The sequence below is a fragment of the Neovison vison genome, chromosome 12 (genome assembly GCF_020171115.1).
Source record: "Neovison vison isolate M4711 chromosome 12, ASM_NN_V1, whole genome shotgun sequence".
NCBI lineage: Eukaryota > Metazoa > Chordata > Mammalia > Carnivora > Mustelidae > Neogale > Neogale vison.
This window is the reverse complement of record NC_058102.1, coordinates 44,360,482-44,381,990: the sequence shown is the minus strand read 5'-3', so window position 1 is coordinate 44,381,990 and position 21,509 is coordinate 44,360,482.

Sequence of the window (21,509 nt, the reverse complement as noted above, 5' to 3'; positions counted from 1 at the left end):
GGGGTTTTAATAATACTTAGTTACACTTTCCTGATTACTACTATTGTTGGGCAGTATTTGATTTATAATTTTTCTTTTGAGAAGTCTCATTTCAAGTACTATGTCCAATTATCTATTGTGTTGCAAGTCTTTTTTATTTTTCTTATTAATTTGTAGAACTTTTCACATATGCTAGATGTTGGATATTTGCTATTACAAACTTTAAATTTTCTCACTTGTATTATCATTTGTATTACTATTAATAGTGGATAATTACCAAATTTTAATAAGGCTGAATTGTTCAGTCTTTATATTTACATTAGGCAATTTTGCATTCTGTTTTAGAAATCTTTTCTTAACCCTAGGACATGAAAACCTTGTGTGAATTTTTAGGCAAATTAAATAGAATAATCAGTTTGGGGATGATATAACTCTTCACCATTCTTTTTTAAATTGGACTATGATTAAGATACAGTGTTGTATTAGTTTTAGGTGTAAAATATAATGATTTAACAATTCTATACACTACTCACTGCTCATAAAGACATTTATTCTTTTTTCTTTTTTTTTTTCTCAGTCCTTTTCCTATTTGCATTTCAGTTTTAGAAGTTTCTACTGGCATATCCTCATGCTCACAAATTCTCTCCTCAGCCATATCCATTTACTAATGAGCCTATTAAAGTCCTTCATTTCTGTTACAGTGTTTCTTATGTCTAATATATCTTTCTTATCCTTTCTTCGAATTTCCATTACTCATGTTTTCCTATATGTTGTTTACTTTTTAGACACTAGAACCCTTAGGACCCTTAGAATAATAATCCACGTTTATTTAAATTTTACATTCTGTTATTTCCGAATTTCCTGCCACATCTGAGTTTAGTTCTGATGTTTGCTGTGTCTCTTCTGTGTTTTTTTGCATTTTAATACACCTTGTAATTTTGTGCTGCAGGCTGGACATGTGAAGACATTTATCTGAGTAAATAGGTCTACTAATGTAGTGATAGACTATGTATATAGGAAGGAGAGTATTCTATAGTCCTGTAATTAGATCTCAGTCTTTTAGTGAGCCTGTGCTTGTAGGCTATGAAATTCACAGGTGCGTGTCAGGGTTTTTCCCTTTGCCTTAGGTGGAAAGTATGGCTGGTGAGGGCTGGAGTTGGTAAATCCCTTCCCGTTCATGGAAGGCTAGAGCAGACTGGAGGGGCATATTTCCATTTTACCAGGTAGGTTAGTTTCTGATAGTACCCCAATAGATTAAACTCTGGTAAAATAGTTTCTCTTAAAAGCAACCTTTGTTTAGAACAGAATGATCTGGTTATTTCAAACTGGTTACTTTTCCTCTCCCTCCATAAAAGCCAGAATTACTTTTTCTAGTATATTCACTGTGGAAACCTGGCTGAACTCCAGGACATGAAACCCACAAAATTGTGGGTTGCCTTTCCCTTCTTCCCTAGTTTTTAACTCTCAGATTTGTCACACTGACCCTAGAGCAATTCTTCCACTACTGCTCATACTTACCTTCCCAGGTATTGGTTCCAAAGGAGATTGGAGCTTGTGATTTTCTGCTCAGGTAAGTTGTGATTTTCTGTATCCTCCTGCCTCTCAGTTTTGGAGGCAGTGGTATGCTCTATGACCTTACTTCTCTAGTGGATCTAAGAAAAATTGTTGATTTTTCACTTTGTTCAACTTTTTATTTATTGGTAAAATGATGACTTCCAAATTCTTTCTATGCCAGTTTAGAAAACGGAAGTCTGGATGTCTTTTCTTGAATGTGTGGGTTGATTAATTTTATCAACTCTAGAAAACTTTCAGACATGCATTCCCTCCAAATATTGCCTTTATTCATTCTTTCCCTACTTTCCTTTTTAAATTTTTTTTAAAAAATTATTATTATTTTATTTTAAAAGTTTTATTTGACATAGAGATAGAGAGTACAAGTAGGCAGAGCAGCAGGCAGAGGGAGAGGGAGAAGCGGGCTCTCCGCTGCGCTGAGCAGGGAGCCCAATGCAGAGCCCAGTCCAAGGACCCTGGGATAATGACCTGACCCAAAGGCAGCTGCTTAACCAACTGAGCCACCTACTCATCCCTTTCTACTTTCCTTTTAAAACCTATTATTAGATAGATTTTATAATATAAACATATATTAGATATATGCTAAATCTTTATCTCATGCCCAGCTTTCTTTACTTTTCTCTACTTTTTATTTTTCATCTTCCCATTTTTATGTGTTGTGTTCTGTGAAAATTATTTTGACTAATCTTCCAGCTTAACAGTTCCTTTTTCATGTGTAGCCTGTCTAATCTGATATTAAATATTTTCATGGAGATTTTTCTTTATTTATATATTTCTAGAAGGCTTATTTATTTTCCATAAATATGTAAGTTTTTTTTGGTAGTTTTCATTTCTTAGATTGTGTTTAACATTTCTTTTCTTTGTATATGGTAGAACATCTTTTTTCTTTAGATAATTTGCCTGATAATTCCAATATTGAAGTATATTCAGGTCTGTTTTGGCTCTTTACTTTTTAAGCCATTTTCATGGGGTTCCAATCATGATGCTTATATGCTTGGATACTTTCTGTATGTGAGCTTCTCATTTTCCTCATTAAATTATTTATGAGAAGTGCTTTTCCTATTTATTTTATTTTAACTTTTGCTTTATTACTGAGAATCATGCAAAGAAAATACTTTAGAAAAAGAAGAGAAAGGATGAGAGAGAGAGAATGAAATAACAAACCTCCTTTTATCTTGACTCCAGAACTCTGTTCAATATGTAGCTTGCACAATCAGCATTTCTTTCATTTCTTTGGGATGTTCAATTTTTTATCACCATAATTTCTGAGGATTTTTTTTTTATCAGTGTTCCTTATGATAGTGAAATGTGTATTTTTTCTCTATATATTTTTATTAAACTATGTATTAGCTTTTAACTTTCATGTAAGTACAAAGTGTATAGAGTACATACTGAGGCTTACTTTCACCTTAGTCAATACACACCAATTATAAATGAAAAAGTCCTTCAATTTTTGAATTAGCAGTTTACATCCATTTATATTGTTTTAAAGACTGTATGGAGTGAAGAAAAGCATATGCAAAATTTCTATAGTAAACTTATGGAACAGATACGGAAAAAGGTAAAATCTTCAATATGTTCATTCCCTTCTTAAATATTTTAATTTTCTCTCTGTTGCCTTAATAATGCAATGTGCTTATAAATAGGCACTCTTTCATATGCTATTCAAGTTCTTTACTCCTCTGGATCTTGTTTGTTCTTATATCATTCCAATAAGAAAGCATTACTTCTTGACCTTGTTCTTTCTCCTTATCACCCCCAAATTGTGCTTCAGCTCTGTTGATTTATTTTAATCTCAAACTCTTGCTACTTCTTAGTATGCTTACCAGACCACATTTCCAAACAAGAGAAGAAATAAATGTCAACTTCCTAATTTTCTCAAGAGTAGAACTACAGGTCTACCTACATTCATACAACTTTTACTATTTTCTTCTATTCACAAAAGAGGAACTGTCTAGCCTATGGAAAAAGCTCTTCTCTTTCTGTATGCTTTAGAGACAATTTATTCCAAACATTTAAGAAATTCTCCACTAATAGTTATTCCTTATTTTTCCAACCATTGAAAGACAGGAGCAGTATTTCTCTTCTTCTGTATATCAGAGCTAAGTGGTTTTTGTCCTCCCTGAGATCTTTTTAGGACAGGCTACTAAATGACAGATTACCCCAAAGTATGTCATCTTCCATTTCTGTTTTTGTTGCTGTTGTTGTTCTCTTGTGCAATATCATCACTTTAAAGTCTCTACCAATAACAAACCTGATCACACATCACACCACTCCCCTTCCCTTTTCCCTACTCCAGACACAGAAGTCTCCTCTTTTCGCTTTTTCCTTCCCATCAAGACCAACGTTATTGGGGGGAAAAAATAATATATCCACATTTCACTGACTCCGTATCCTCTTTATTTCTTACTCTAAATTTGCTTCCCTACCAATCTCAGCCATTCATATATATATATATATATATATTTTAATATATATAAGCACATGAACTTACAAATTTATTTCTCTAGCCCAGAACTTTGGTGAAACTCATACCCCAAATCGTTCTTTACATTTGCCATTAGAAATTAAAAAGGCACATTAAATTCCAAATATCCAAAACCAGAAGTAATCACTTCTTTTACCTGGACTCAGACTTCCTCTCAGGTCTTCCTTCTAAGTGAATGCCATAAATATCTGTAATTTTAGAATACTAGGATCTTCCTATACCCATTTCTCCATATGCAAACTATTTCTAAGTTTTATTATTTACTTTAAAAGCTTTTTTTCTTTAAAGTAAAATTCATATACAGAAAAAATATAAATCCTCAGTATATACAACTCAATGAATCATTATATAATTGACAGTACTGAGGAAATATACTTGTGTCTCTTCCTAGTTATTTCTCCTCTATCCTCTCCAAAAATAAATACTATTCTGATTTCTAACACCATGAATCAGTTTTGAGTAATTCCGAACTATATTAAATAGCATCATATAATATTTATATTTTTGTTCCTGTCTTTTACCAGTCACATTATGTTTGCAACATTCATCCATAGTTTGATTACAGCAGTGGCTCATTAATTTTTCATTTCTGTAAATTATTTCATTGTATGAAAATAGAAAATTTAATTAACCATTTTTCTGTTGATGACTTTATCAGTTATTTCCAATTTTTGGTTATTACACTAAGCCTAATGTAAACATCTTTTTGTGAGTTTTTGTGCCCATACATACATATATTTCTGTTAGGTTTATCTATAAGTCTACATCCCGGATTATAATGTATACATGGATTTGACTTTAGTAGACAATGACCAGTCTGAATGACTTTTAATACTTGAATAGTTAAAGAATATATTTCCTTTCTGTCTATCTATATTTCTATAACTTTTAAAGATAGTAAAACTACTGGGGTGCCTGGTGGCTCAGTCAGTTGAGCATCCAGCTCGGTTTCTGCTCAGATCATTATCTCAAGGTGATGGGATCAAGCTCTGAGTTGGGCTCCATGCTCAGGATTGAATCTGCTTGTCATTCTCCCTCAGCTCCTTCCTCTGCTCTCTCTCTCTCTAAAATAACCACATATATAAAATCTCTTAAAAAAATGATAGTAAAACTACTAAATTGATGCAATACCCTCATCTCTGGTCTTTAAAATCAAAACTGGTTCCCCTTCAATAATATCACCTTACTATAGACTCATTAATATTTTTTTAAATGAATATATAACCCTTACTTACACTTCCATCACATCTGAATATGCTGTACCCTACTCTCCACTCCCACACTTGCTATACAACATCACTACAACCACAGTATTTGCCTACTCACCCCATCCTTCCACTTAAATGCTCATATCTGTTTGCATTTGTAGTATAATGATATAACATAGCTACAATTATACATATATTACTGTGATTCTTTTATGTGTGTTTCTCTTTACCACAAGATTATAAATTCTGTGATGACAGAGATTTTGGTTATTCTCCTCCAACTTTGGATCACTAATGTCTAAAACAATGCATAGGACATAGTAAGTGTTCAAAGCAGATGGTGGTTGTGCGAATACATTCATTCCTGAATACATGAATAAATGAATGCTATTTACCCTCTATGGAAAATTCTTTCTCTTCTTCTTCATCCTTCTCTCACTTTGCCAAGTAAATTACAATTCATCCTTCCTATTTTGCCCAATACATTGTTGGCTAAAAAAACTTCATTAATATACCCTTCCACTGGTTCTTATTCTAATTTAGTATATTATGTAACAATGTCTATCTTTTGTCTATTTTCCTCACTTGTTTGTAAGTTCCCTGAGATAGAGGCTGTGTCATAGTTATAAGGAAATCCCAGTTCTTAGAACAATTACTAAAATAACAGAAAAAAAATCTTAAAATTTTCTTTTCCTGACTTGGCTCTGGCCTTTTCATTTAAAAAATTAAGTAACGTCTTTATTTTTATTCAACCTAAGAGTATCATATGATTCATTACTTTAGTTTCATAATAAATATGAATTATTTCTAGGAATGACGGTGTCAAAAGAAATTCATTATCTGCAAAGATAAAGATGAAGAGGAAGAAAACCAAGAGGGAAGGAGGAGGAGAATAGGATAAAGGAGGAAATGGAGAAAAAGAGAAGAGGAACTGGGAGGAATGGAAAATTCGTAATATAAAGATAAAAACTGTTTTCCCTCATTTCGTCTTTTCACCTGTACTGACCTCAGCCTTCAATATTCCTAACTTTCATTGCTTTTTCACTCCAAAACCCCATCTACAATAAACTGTTCTAAAATACGTCAAGAAAGATATTACTTTGAAGTATGTCTATCAGAGTCAGTACTCAGATGATTGACATGGGACAACCTACATTTCTGAAATTTGATAGCTCCCCATTTCTAGAAATGACTGAAGACTAAATAAACAAGTGAGTATATTTCATTTGCCATGAATTATATTTATATAGATTCTATAAGCTCATCTCAAAGTTATTTTGTCCAACTTCAACAACTTGAAAAAATTCATTAATAATGTTGACCATAATTATTTTCCAAAATTTTAAGAATTCTACACATTTGACCTTTGCTCGTCATCTATTATGAATAATTAAATGTATCTCATGTTGCTAAATTATACAACTGTTACAAGTTTTTTAAAAGAGAAAGAGTCTTGATTGCAATTCAGAATATCAGTGTTGGTTGAAACGGGAATTGTGTCCTTTATACAAAGATGGTATTTTTTCACAGATGCTAAAGATGATACTACTTAGTAATATGACAACTACAGTACACAAAGAAGAGTAATAGTAAGCAATCTGTAGTTTATGAGGACATTATCAGAGTGAGTTAAGGGTTAAGAAACCTCTGAGAAGCTAATGATCAATAACTGTCAGTATTTATATTGATTAACTATATACAAAGCACATGGTAAAGTATTTGAAGATCATGTTATAAAACATATCCTCTGGGCAATAGAAATATCATTACAATTTGAAGAAAAAGATAAGATTGATTCTCATTTGATTTATGTTATTTAAAAGCTAAAATGTTTTAACATTAATGATTACATTCAGAATTAAAAAGATTACAAATATATACTAAAATTATAAGTTCCAATAACTCTTTTAGTTTCCAATAAATTATTACAGACTAATTGCACTTGTAATATTTACTCTTAAAATATGTATTAGGGTAAAACACAAAAAGTGATTATAAAATGAGATTTTATGGGAGTCAAATAGCTGTGGCTAATCTAAACAACATAAGTATTTATTATTATTGAATATCATCAAATGAATCTAATGTTATATTTTTTAGATTAAAGGAGCCATAAGAAAAAGTAAGTCCTTTATAATAACAGTATAATTGTATTCTATTTGAAACAGTGAGCTTTATTTTTTACTTTTTTATTGTTTTTTAAACTTGTATTTATTTATTCATGTTTACTTAATTTATTCATCCATTCATTTATTCATTTTATTTAATCACCCACTCATTTTATATTCTGTTTGCTGCCATAAGTGAGCTTTAAATTATTCAACAATATGTTTTTCTCCAACCAAAATTTTTCTTATTCAATTATTTCCATATAAATTAATATTATATGTTTATTTCCATTAGAATCTTTAGTTTTATCTAAAAACTATATTTTTATTCTCCTCATTAACTCAATTAAGGAACAACATTTAGGGGAATTTCTGTCATTAAGTTAATACAGATAGAGTTCTTCATAATTTTCCAAAGATAACTGTACACTGTACCTCACAATCTTTAAAATGATGATCAATACTGGAAATTTATGTTTTATATTCTTGAATATAGACAGAAATCATAGTTTTATGTGTATGATTACAGTAAAACAATAAAAAAGCTTTGGGGCGCCTGGGTGTCTCAGTGGGTTAAAGCCTCTGCCTTCGGCTCAGGTCATGATCCCAGGGTCCTGGGATCGAGCCCCGCATCAGGCTCTCTGCTCCGTGGAGAGCCTGCTTCCTCCTGTCTCTCTGCCTGTCTCTCTGCCTGCCTCTCTGCCTACTTGTCATCTCTATCAAATAAATAAATAAAATCTTAAAAAAAAAAAAAAAAAAAGCTTTGACTCCTAATACAACCACCCAATACATTTTATGGTTCGGTCTCTACAGTACTTTAAAATTAAAGTCAATAAAATGCTGAAGCCCTACAACGTTGGATAACCTCATGTTCTCCTTATTCACACATGATGAACAACATTACTGCAAATCAAATATGCAGATCTAATACTGTGTAGTCTTAAAAATTACAACTGTGAAAGCTATTAAAATATACTTCTTACTCTTTCATATGTGATTAAAATCATATCTAACCCCATGTCCAAATTACCTGGCAAGAAATCTCTCTTGATCTCTAAACTTTGTCAAAAAATTATTTCTTATTGTCTCTTCTTTGTGTAAGTTGGCAATGCCCAAACTGTTATCACATATTTTAGGAATGGCTAGAGATTTGGTCTTTAAAGATTCACTCAGAATTTTGTGTTGATATGTCCTACTGTGAAGATATATGCAATCATGGTGATATTCATCAAAAGTAATATTGAGGGAAGCCTGGGTGGTTCAGTAGATTAAGCATCTGCCTTCAGCTCAGGTCATGATCCCAGCGCCCTGGGATCCAGTCCTGCATCAGGTCCTTGCCAAGCAGCAAGGAGCCTGCTTCTCTCTCTGCCTATCTCTCCCCATCCTTGTGTTCCCTCTCTCTCTCTTTCTGAAAAATAAATAAATAAAATCTTCTTAAAAAGGGGGGGTGGGGGTGAGCCTGGTGGTGGGTATTATGTAGGGCATGTATTGCATGGAGCACTTAGTATGGTGCCTAAACAATGAATTTTGGAACACCGAAAAAACTTAAATTAAGTTTTAAAAAAGGTAATATTGAACTACAGATCATGTGATGTGAATATAGTAGTAGAACTTATTGAAAGTAAGAGATAAAAGGCATGATGAAATATCAATACTTAAAAAATATTATAAAAACTCAGTCATGGCAGTAAATTCTATGAAAACAGTAGAGTAGTGAAGAATAAAAATAATGATGAATAACCAAAACCTATAGTGTATTAAACTGCATTAAAAAACTGAATATGTTGAGAATTACTGATTTACTGGATAAGTACTAAGATCAAAATTGACCAGTTGTCAGAGCCATGCTCAATTTCCATGTTTATTACATAATAGACACAGTTTTTTGGTTTTACCCATCTTTCTTCTGCTAGTGCTTGTTTCCTGGCAGCTGTATCCTACTGCTGCCCAAGGTTGTCTGTATAGTGGGTACTCTGTTTATGGGGCGAGGGCCTGAAACTGCAGTGGAATCTTGGTCCAAGGGAAATGCTTCACTTCCAATCAAGTTGCCCGAATTAAGAGAGCCACGGTCTCTGGGAGGTAGGAAGGGCATGTCATGGGGATCAGATGTCACTGGGATAGTTGAAACTAAGACAAGTACCCACCCTCCCTGATCCTAACCCCAGGCCAACAGGACCCTTCTGCGTGCCCTGTTCTCTTCCCCAGAGCCCGTCCAAGGGTGATCAAAAATAAGTGCAAATTACAGGCACCACCCATGTGGACCTATCCCAGGTAAATAGTGTGGGGAAGGAATTCCCTTTTTTGTTGCCTAAATACCTACATAATTTCGTCTATTTTTGACCCTTGGCCTGCAAAAGCCTAATATTTACAATTTGGCTCTTTAGATTTCTGTGACATTGGTAGAAATCCAATTAATTTTCATATTCAGCAATCACAGATAATGAAGGATTCATTTTTTTCTCAAGAGACTTACTGCCCCAGGATTAAGTCTGTGCTCAACTATCTGGGACAAGGACAGCATTTTCTTCCTAAGTGTGATTGGGCTTTTCCTTCTTTCCTTTCCTATCTATAGAGGAATAAATTTTTACCAAGAGGGAAGAAATTGAGGCATCTATGAGGTAAGAAAACCCTAGAGCCAGACCACTAATGAAATATCTTTATTTCCTGTTCTTTCCATTTTTCTAAATTAATTGGGTTGGCACAGAGAGATGCTTGGATAGAAATGAACAGACCATTATCTTCTTGCAGAACAGGAACCCTACAATTAACATCAAAGTTAATAGTAAAAGATTGAATGTGTTCCTCAAAAATCAGGAACCAAATTAAGAAGTCTTCCTATCTAACATGGTACATAATATTCTAGCCAGTTCTAGCAAAAAAGGTAGTGAGGAAACAAACAAAAAACTACACTTTTTTTAATTTGAGTGTGACATGATTATCCATGGGGAAAATCCAAAGGATCCACAGAAAAGCTACTAGACTATGTTATTTAAGCATATTTATACAAGTTCAATAAATAGAAATCTGTTCTAGTTCTATAAGCAAATAACAAAAAAATCAGAAATTAAAACTAAAAGAGCTTTCCCATTTATAACAGCAACAAATAGTATGACATTCTTAGGGATAAATCTGACAAAAGATGTGCAACACTTAAACACTGAAATCATTGCATTTAGTGGTCATCATTCTTTTATTTTCTTTTTCCAGTTGAATTGAGGTTGATTACCTTCCTCAGAAGCTACTACCACATTTTAGTGTTTGTTATGGCAGGATAGTACTCCAATATCAAAACAGCATTTATTATCAATTGCTCTGTAAACATTTCCTAAATATCTACTTTAGAAGTCTGCTGGGAATGTAAACATCCCAAGGCTCTACTAGGGAAAGAAATGCTTTCAAGCTCACTCACCTGATTTTCAGTAGGACTTTGTCCCTTGATTGGCCAGAGGCTGCCCTCAGCAGTTCATGATGTGGCAACTGGCTTCATCAGAAAAATCCTGAGAGACACTGAGAGAAAGAAATTTAGAATGAGATGCAGCAAGACAAAAGTCTTTTGTATCTGAATCTTAGAAGTGACACTTGATCACTTTTGCCATATTGTAGTAGGATTACAGAAGGATAGGTTTGTACTGGGAAGCATTTTCAAGACTGCCTACTACAGTTTTCCTCTGATCTCCAATAATTTGTATCCTTTCCATGCAAAGCCATTCACTTCCCTCTCAAACTGTACAAAATTTTCATCTCATTATGTCATGTCAAAGTTCACATTCTAATTATTTAAATCAGATCCAGGTGTGCATAAGGCTCCTAGAGCAGAAGTCCTATAGATTTGAAAAGTCTGTGAAAATAAAGAAATTAAGAAGCAAGTTATTTGCTCTCCTCACCCTACACAGACTTAACATACAATGGTAATACAAGGATGAGATAAGTGTTATGGATACTTCTGTTCAAAAAGGGTAGTGGGGGTTGGGACAGGAGTCACAAAAAACCCACTAGTCCATATCAATTCTAAAGTTTGCCTGGATAAATTTGGGTAATTAGATTTCAAGATCTGTGAATAATTTTCTATGGTTTTTAGCTCTTAAAGGGCTCTTCTAATTGTCCTCTGAGTCATCCTTTCTTCTGATGCATTTACAGCTTAGTTGCTCAGTTAGCTCCCTGCTGATAGAGTTTTGGGGGCCCTAGAGCCTCTTTTATTTTATACTGTCCTTGTCTTTTTCAGTTGAAGCTGGCTGTATTTCTAGTTTTCTCATAACCTTTGTGGGTGTCTGTGAATATCTTTGGGGTTCATTCAATTAGATAAAATCCCCACCCACATATCCCTTCAAGATAATTTTTTTCCCCACCATGGGATCCTGTTCAGATGGCAGGGAAATAATGCTTTTAAGCTTCTTAGAAGGCCTATTTTTTGGCTGAAATTATGTTAGCAAACCCACTACCCTTTTCAAGAGTCTTTTGTATGAATGAATAATACTGATTCTTTTACCATTCTGAGGTCTTAATAAAAGGTTGTATGTTCACACTTTTGGGTTAGTTATTGACCATATATTTATGGTATGCTTCAGAAACCATTTCTTAATTTTAGTATGCTTTCCTATCTAGAGAGGCTGAAGATTTTCAAACCACTAAGTCTGGTTCTTACTGGTTTTAAAGGTTGTCTTCTGAGTTTATCTCTTTCCACCTATATTTTACTATAAGCAGCAAGAAGAAATAAAGAATCCATACCTTCAACTCTACTTTGAAATCTCCTTTGTCACATCACTAAATTCACTAGGCACATGTTCTGATTTCCACATAACTGCAGATGACCATGTTGTAATTTCTTCTGCTACTATGTTATAAAGATACAGCCTTCTGTAGATTCTAATAACATGTTCCCCACTTCATCTAGATCCTTACTAGCAAGTCTTCAAACCTCATATTTCTATTAACAGTCTGTCCAGAACAAGTTAGGCTATTCTCTAACATGTTCTTCAAAATCCTTACAGTCTTTACACACTATTTTCAAAGCCACTTGCACATTTTAACTGTTTCTTATGGTGTCATCCAAGGAAATAGTATATTAGTATACCATTAAAATATATAAAATGACATTTGTCTTCTATTGCAGGGTAAGTAGTTAAAAAATTAATGGCTTTAACCCACAACATATCACTTCATGGTTTTATAGGTCAGATATCCAAGTATAGGTTAACAGTGTTCTCTAGTTCAGGTTCTCTCAAGGTTGCAATCATGGTGTTAGCTAGAGCCTCTGTCATCTTAAGACTCAACTAGGAAAGGATCTAATTTCAGCCTCAGTGAGATGGACTGTTGGTAGGACTCAATTCTTCATAAGCTGTTCATTTGAGGCTACCTTCAGTGAGTTCCATGTGGGCTTTTCCAATGCAGCTCACAATTAAGCAGCTGGCTTCACCAAATCAAGAAGAATGAAAAGAGTGTAAGCAAGACTGAAACTATTCCTGAGCTATTATTAGTGACATCCCTTCTCTTTTATTGCATTCTATTCATTAGAAGCAAGTCAAAAGGCCCAGATTATACAAGATGTTATAATGGCATGAATGCAGAGGTAGAAACCACTGAGAGCCATTTCAGAAGTTACCCACCATACAATCCCTATAGAATTATACAACTACTTTCCCCATAACTGTTGGGGAAAAGCACCAATTTTCACATTATTCCAAGGAATTATAGAGGTGGATGAGAAATATTTGTACAAAAGAGGCTATTCTATGTAAACGGAGCTAAAAATTCATCAATGGTCTTATCATTTGTTGTCTTTCTAGCAATGGAGAAGAGCAGACAAGGTGAGGTTGATGAACGATTCTACTTCTAGAATGTACATAAACCTAAGGGCATTTTGATTTTATGGAATACCAAAACAAAATTTTACTACTACTAATGAACTTTTCCCTTTCCCTTTCCCAAAAACGATAGCTTCAATTCCTATAAAGATTAAGGATAAAACTATCAAATAAGCCTAGACCTTTCACTGTTTGGGGAAAAAAAAAGTTGTTTTCAACCTTTTAATTCTTCAGCAATCTTGTTTAAGTGCCAATATATGTGAAATAGTTAAACAGATACATAAAATGATGAAATGAAAGATTCTTGTTATGATCTAAAATTTTGGGTCCTTTCCAAATTTGTATGTTGAAATCCTAACTTTTAAGGTGATGGTTTTAGGAGGTGAGGCTTTTGAGAGGTGATTAGGTCATGAAGGTGAAGTCCTCGTAAATGGGGTTAGTAACCTCATAAAAGAGGCCTCAGAGAGCTAGCTTGCCCTTTCTACCATGTGAGGATAGTGAGAAGGTGCCACGTGTGAACCAGTATGCTTGCCTCACTAGACACTGAATCTGCTGGGATCTTGATCTTGAGCTTCCCTGACTCTAGAATAGACAAATGTTTATTGTTTAAAGCCATCCGGTTTATGATATCTTGTTATAGTAGCATGAATGGACTAAGACAGATTTGAAATATTATTTTTTATTGGTATTAAGCCTAAATGTATACACTGGAAAGGTATACAATAACCTTTAGGATTAAAGGCATTTCTCAGGAGAAGAGAAAGAAGGAAGTATGGAACTGTGGAAAAAATATTTTATGTTTCTGCACTATTAGGGCCTTCTGAGCAAATCTTACTGAAATCTGGAACCTGAACTAAAAGAAAAGCCTTGGAGGTTAATTTATGACTGAATAGATACTGAGAACTCTAGGGAGGGGTATGTGTTACATTTCAAGGGAGGAGAAGTTACAGGACCATAAAGACATCTTTTGGTTTTAAAGGTGGAGGCACTGGTCTTATTTTCCCCCTGGAGAGATTTATTTAAATTCCAAAGAGTGAGGACCCAGAATTTTTCTTGTTACACTTTCAAGGGTATTACCTCAGAAGCTGAGGGTAATAGTTGCCTTTCTCTCCTATATAAACTTTGAGATTCCTTAGATCCTTAGAATTTGTTTCCTTTCTTTTTCTTTTTCTTTTCTTTTCTTTCGTTCTTTCTTTCTTTCTTTCTTTTTTTTTTTTTTTTAAGGTATCCTTGCCTACAGTAGACTCTCTTACATTGGATGATATTTAGTTCTGATTGCATTGCCCAGGAGTAAGAAAAGAACTGGGGCAAAAGGAAACCAGTACAATTATTGTTGTAAGTAAATAATAATTTCTTTGCTTTATAAATTTCACATTTGAATTTAGGACGATATTTGCAAATATAGATATATTAAAATATGCACAGACAGAGGAGTTAATGGAAGGTATAATGTATCTATATTATTATCTAGGTTTTAACAAAATAAGGTTTAAAACAAATATAAATATTACCATGTTAAAAATCTGGTTGAATTAGGGATGGCTGGGTGGCTCAGTTGGTTGGACGACTGCCTTTGGCTCAGGTCATGATCCCGGAGTCCTGGGATCGAGTCCCGCATCGGGCTCCCAGCTCCATGGGGAGTCTGCTTCGCTCTCTGACCTTCTCCTTGCTCATGCTCTCTCTCACTGTCTCTCTCTCAAATAAGTAAATAAAATCCTTTAAAAAAATCTGGTTGAATTAAAAAAAAATAAAATCTGGTTGGGTGTATAATGACTGCTATATTGGCCTCATAATTTTAAAAGAAGCAAATTAAAAAAAAAATACCCTTTTGGCCAACACTTTGGTAAAAAGCCAGGGAGTGTGTAGGAAGACGAGTTAAAGAAAGTTTTGAACTTTACATACATACATTCTTCCACAGTATAAATATGAAGGCAGTAACTTCACTCTAAAATATATAAGGAGACTGCTTTTCAAGGGAGCAAGATGAACTGCTTTGTACTTACAGCTTTGTAGGAAATAATTCATTGTAGTAAATATTCTGATTAGGGACAGCTTCCTTGGAAGATTTTAATTTTAATGAATTGTTTAAAAAAATAAAACAATCAATTTTTTTAAACAAGATTCAAAAAGGCTATTATTTTCTTGGAATTAATTTTAAAAGTTTTGAAATGGAAGATTTGGGCTATAAGGATAAAATGTCATAAAATGTGCTGAGAAGTCAAGTGAGTATGTAATCATGAAATTTATGTCACAAACTGCTCATGGAATTAAAAAATACATGTATTTTATATATATAAATATATATCATATATATAAATATATACAAACTTAGTAAATAACTCTAAGAGATCATATGCTTCCATTTGCAGCAGATTACAATGCTAATTTTTAAAATGGAACTTCTCCAGATTGGTATAATTTCCCTTGAATAGTTTAATTACTAATGGTATACCCACAGTCTATCTATTAATTGCTTGAGCTGCTCCCAAATCCCATCACTCGTCATTATTTTTAACTGTAATATGATTGAAGATTTACCTATGGGGATCTATTAAGGCAAAGGAAAAATTTCATCATATAACTCCATTATTCTTCGATCACTAGTCAGCTTACCCAGTAAATCAGTTACTAATATGTTCATCTGGAAATAGTAGATCATGGAAATTTATTTGAATCACCAAAAAGATATCGAGAAACACAGTCTAGTAGTCATATTGTGTGGCTTGGTGATGTAATTGAGGGCCTAAAATCTTGAATCTTTTTTCTACCTAACATTAATGTAGTTAATTCCCATACATAATATGTACATATTCATAGTGATATGAAAAGGATCAAAAAATCATAGATGAAAATATTTTAAATACTAGTTCTCAGTAAACTTCAGCTGTTACTATTATCCCAGCTGCTTCATCACATTTTTAAAATAGTCAGAAAAAAAATCATGTGCCTAGATTAGTTTTTTCATATATACTCCATTCTATACTTGACCATTTAAAAGCTTTTCCATAAATGTATTTAAAAACAGATTCATTAAAACTTTAATATAGTTCAGTTAAACATACAAAACAGAATGACAATAGAAATTGATTTTCCTACTAATAATTTAAAAATAAATGATTTTCTTTTAAAAAAAATCCTGTTAAAGTACTGAAAGGCACAAAGCTCTCCATTTTACAGTACTTTAAAAAACATAAAAACAGTCTTGTTTAATTTTCACAGTAACAAAATAAAAAACAGTTATTCTCATTTCCATTTAAAAAATAATAATAAAATTAAAACTGCATGATCAAATAATTGCCCACCAAAAGCCTTAGAACCTGGCAGAGGAGGGACAAGAACCCAGTCTGCTGTACTAAATTGTAAATCCAGTGATTTAAATATTACTTGCAGTTGAATACTGTAATGACAACATCTTACCTTCATATTTCTATTGATTCAGAAATTAGATAAGAAAATAAGCATTCATTCAAATGTATAAAAATGAGAATTTTTTGGCTGAATAATTTTTCAATATCCTAACTGTTCATATGAATACAGAATACTTTTCTGTGCAAAAGACTATTTACTTGACTTTTAGCTTTTATGTGTTGAAAACAGACAGACTTAAACACAAGTCACTAAAAGGTTAGTGAAAGAATTCAAGCTCTTACTTTATATTGTTTCTGCAACTGATTTGTTGAATGGCCTCAGGAAAATCATCTAACACATTTGTATCTGTTTCCTCATTTGTAAAATGAGAAGTAAAATGTTTACTTTTTCCTACCTCCCATGTGTGTTATATGAACTAATTAGTCAAGTGTAATTAACAGGTAAAGACAAGTTCTGATTAGTTACTTCTACAGAATAGAGAATTGACTGGGCAAGCTTCCTAACATTTGCTAAGAAGTAGAATTAACTGAAAAACAATGAAGGTTTATTATAAGATATTCTGGTACATTTAAGAGTCATTTAACAAAAGAAGTAAATATTGAATCGGGTTTGTTTTTAAGAAAGAATTACCTCTATTTTTCTAGTTATTTACAGAAGAATCTCAACCAAAAAGTTTATTAGAATTTCCCTATTACAAGTGCTTAAAGAAATTACGGAACATAGATTCTTGGCACCAAAATAGACTTTTCATTTCCTGGAAGTCTACCATCTTTTTATGTTTGAATTCTCTCTTTAAATTACTTATCAGGCCTATCCTTTCCTCTAATATTTCCAGGGTACCCATTATATTCAAGCATACATATTTAAATTTTTATGAAGTAAAACATACATCAGCAAGTACATAAAATACGAATGATTAATTCATTAGCTATAGCTTAATAAAGCATCAGAAAGTACAAACACATGTATGTACAACTTGAGTTAAAAGGAAACATTTTTAGTATCACCTAAGTACATCTAAAATCCTTTTCTAAACTATATTATCTATATCTTCCCCAAAGTAGAGTTGCCAGATAAAATACAAAATGCAGTATTTGGTACATACTTATAATAAATAAATTTCCATTATTTATCTAAAACTCAAATTTAACTGGGTGTTTTATATTTTTTTCTTTCCAAATATGACAACACTTTTACTTAAGTGTAACAAAATAAATCAGTTTGGTCTTTAAAAAAAAACTTTATGTAAAATGAAGTTAATGTATTATGAATACCTTTGTGTATGATTTGTTTTATTCTACTTTATGTTTGGGAGTTTTATCCATTGTTCACTTTTATTGCTATAGAGTACTCTATTTGCCTGGATTACTATAGTACAATTTTTATTATAATGTTGATGGACATTTGAGCAATGTCAAGTTTTGCCAATCATAATGAATGATGAATTAATGTTCTTGTATTTATCTCTTGGTGGTCATGTGGATTAATTTTTTTGAAACTATAATTCTAAAACTATAATTTCCCAAATTGTCTTAAAAATGGCCTTTTATAATTGGTTTGTTCCATCGGTTTCCAAAAAAAGATCCAACATTTTATCTTGTGGATATTTACCTTGTGTATCTTGTTCCTATTTTTTTAAATCATTGTAGAATACTCATAACATAAAATTTACCATCTTAACCATTTTTAAGAGTACAACTCAGTGATATTAAATACATTTATAATGTTGTGTTACTATCCCCACCATCATATGGATACATTTTTATTTGTTACATATTTTTGAAGTGAAACTCCTAGGTTATAGGAGATAACATATACTCGATTTTAGTAAAAATTTCCAAAGAGTTATCTAAAATAGCCACACCAATTCATATTCATACATTATAAAAATCTTGCCCACTCTGTGGTTTACCTCCTCTCAGTTGTTCATTTTTTCAGTGAACAGAATTATTTAATTATAACGTAGTTTAACTTATTAATCCTTTATTTATTGTTAGTTTTGTTGTTATTTTTGTTGTTCCACGTTAAAATAGTTTTGTTTTGTTTTGTTTTCTTAAGGACCTTCTTGCTAGAGCTTCATAGTTAAAACATCATAACATGCGTAGCAGGTCCTACACACTCTTGCTTTGTATTTTATCTTGAGGGATTTTTTAAAATCTAGATTTACACTATATCTTTTCATATACAATTTATATCTAAGTGGCTAATTTCTATTAAAATTTTTCTTGGATATTTTTAAACAGCGCAGTGAATATATAAATCAATTTGTAATAAATTGATATCTTAGAGGCCTTCTAGTCAATGGCAAAATACTTTCATTTATGTAGGTCTTTGTGATAGGCAGAATAATGACCTTCCAAAGATAACCATGTCCTGATCCCCATAGTAAGAAAATGTATTAGCTGACATGACAAAATGAACTTTGCTGACATAATTAAGCAAAAGGACCTGGAAATAGGAAGATTATCCTAGATTATGAAGATGAACCAAGTGTAATCTGAAGGGTTATCCTTATAAAATAAAGTCAGGAAACTCAGAGTCTGAGAGAAGATGCCAATAGTTGTCTTTGAAGATAGTGGATTTGGGCATGAGTCAAGGAATGGTGTCAGCTTCTAGAAGCTAGAAAAGCGAGGAAATTGATTCTCCCCTAGAAGGAACACAGTCATGCCACCAGTTTGAATTTATGATTTCTCACTTCTAGAACTGTATGATAATAAGTCTGTGGTTTTTATAACACAAGGTTTATGGTAATTTGTAAAAGCAGCAATAAGACAGTGATGTGATATCAGTACTTAAAAGTAGGGTGTGCCAGTAACATATACCTCAAAATGTGGAAGTAGCTTTAGAATTAAGAATTGGACAATAGGGACACCTGGGTGGCTCAGTGGGTTAAAGCCTCTGCTTTCGGCTCAGATCATGATCCCAGGATCCTGGAATAGAGGCCCACATCGGGTTCTCTGCTCAGCGGGGAGCCTGCTTCCTCCTCTCTCTGCCTGCCTCTCTGCCTACTTGTGATCTCTGTCTGTCAAATAAATAAATAAAATCTTTTTTAAAAAAAGAAATGGACAATAGATAGAAGGATTTTGAGGAATTTGATAGAAAAGTCTTGATTACTTTGAACAGATAGTTAGTAGAATTATAATTATTAAAATTTCTAGTATGAGTATACACAAGAAAATGAGGAACATAGTACGGAAAACCCCAGAGTGAAGCAGGGGGGTCAATGTTAGTGTGAGGCAATGTAAGAAAGAATTGATGTGTCATTGCTAGTTTTAAAGACGCAGAGAGGCATCACAAACCAAAGAACACTAGTTTGGAAAAGGCAGGGGGACAGATTTCTCCTTAGAGCCTCCAGAAGGAAGGCCTGCAGACACCTTGATTTTAGCCCAGTGCAGCCCATTTAAGATTTCTATTATACCAGTAATAAGCTAATACAGGTCTTGTAAAATTCTGTAAATAAATTTTATAGTTTTCTGTAGAGAGGTCTTGAAACTATTCTAAGGTTTTCTTGTTGTTTTGTTGTTTTGGTTTTTTGGGTCTGTTGTTGTATTTAGAGAGAGAGAGCAGAAGTGTGTGAGTGGTGGGGAGGAGGATAGGAGCAGAGCGAGAGAGAGAATCCCAAACAGGCTCCACACTCAGCATAGAGCCAATGCAGGGCTCAATTTCATGACCCTGAGATCATGACCTGAGTTGAAATCAGGAGTCAGATGCTTGCTTAACTGACTGAGCCATCCAGGTTCCCCTCTAAGGTAATTTTCATGCAATAAAATATTAGTCATTAAAATCTATCCTTAACTTTAACTAGTGCTCCCCTTTCTTTATCTTTGACACCTGCATCACCAACTGAGGTAGGGTTTGTCTAGTTTTTCCACTCTAGTGGTACTTTCTTTTTCTCTTCTTTCTATACCATACTCTTTAGAAGGAAGTCATTATGTGCAGCCCACATTTAAGAAGTAAGGAATTATGCTGCAACTCCTTGAGAGCAAAATATCTATATAAATTGTGTGGAATTTTCTGCATGGGAAATTTGTCTCTTCTCCTCAAATTTGTTTATTCGGTTACTTATTTATATCAGTAGGAACTCAGCCATGGTGGGGCAGTACCTGAAGCTGATGAAGGAAGGAAAAAAAAAAAAAGAAAGAAAAGCTTCCAAACAAGAATATTCTATTGGGCAAAGTTATTCTTCAGAAATGAAGGAGAAATCAAAATTTTCCCAGACAAATAAAAGCTAAGAGAATTCATCATCACTAGATTTTCCTTATAGAAAATGCTGAAAATGATGTTTAAACTGAGGTGAAAGGATGCTAATTAGTAGCAAGCAAACAGATGAAAATATATAATACACTGATAAAGGCAAATACATAGTTAAATTCAGAATACTTCCATATGGTAATATGGCATTATTTTAACAACTTAACAGTAATATATAAAGGTAAATGTGTGAGAGTATTAAAAATAACTATAGCTACCATAATATTTTAATAAATGTACAATAAAAATAAGCATATAAAATATTCCATGATATTAAAAACATCAAGTAAGAGAAACAAAAGGGTGGAGTGTTTGTATATAATCAAAGTTATCCTTATAAAACAGGCTGTTATATCTGTAAGATGTTTTATGTAAGCCTCATGGTGCCCAGAAAGCAAAAACCTATAAAAAGCTTCACAAATGATAAAGGGAAGGGAATTAGAGCACACTACTCTAGAAAATTACCAATTCACCGAGGAAGGCAACAAAAGAAGAAAGAAAAAAGGGAACTACAAAGTAACCAGAAAGCCATTAATAATAAGACATTAGTTGCCCTTAACTATCAATAATTACTCTAAATATAAATGAATTGCAGTATCCATTTAAAAGGCATAGATTGGCTGGATAGATTTTTTAAAAAAGACTCAACCATATGTTGCCTATAGAAGACTTATTTAGCTAGTCATCTTTCAGAGCACACATAGGCTCAAAATGATGAGATGGAAGTCAATTC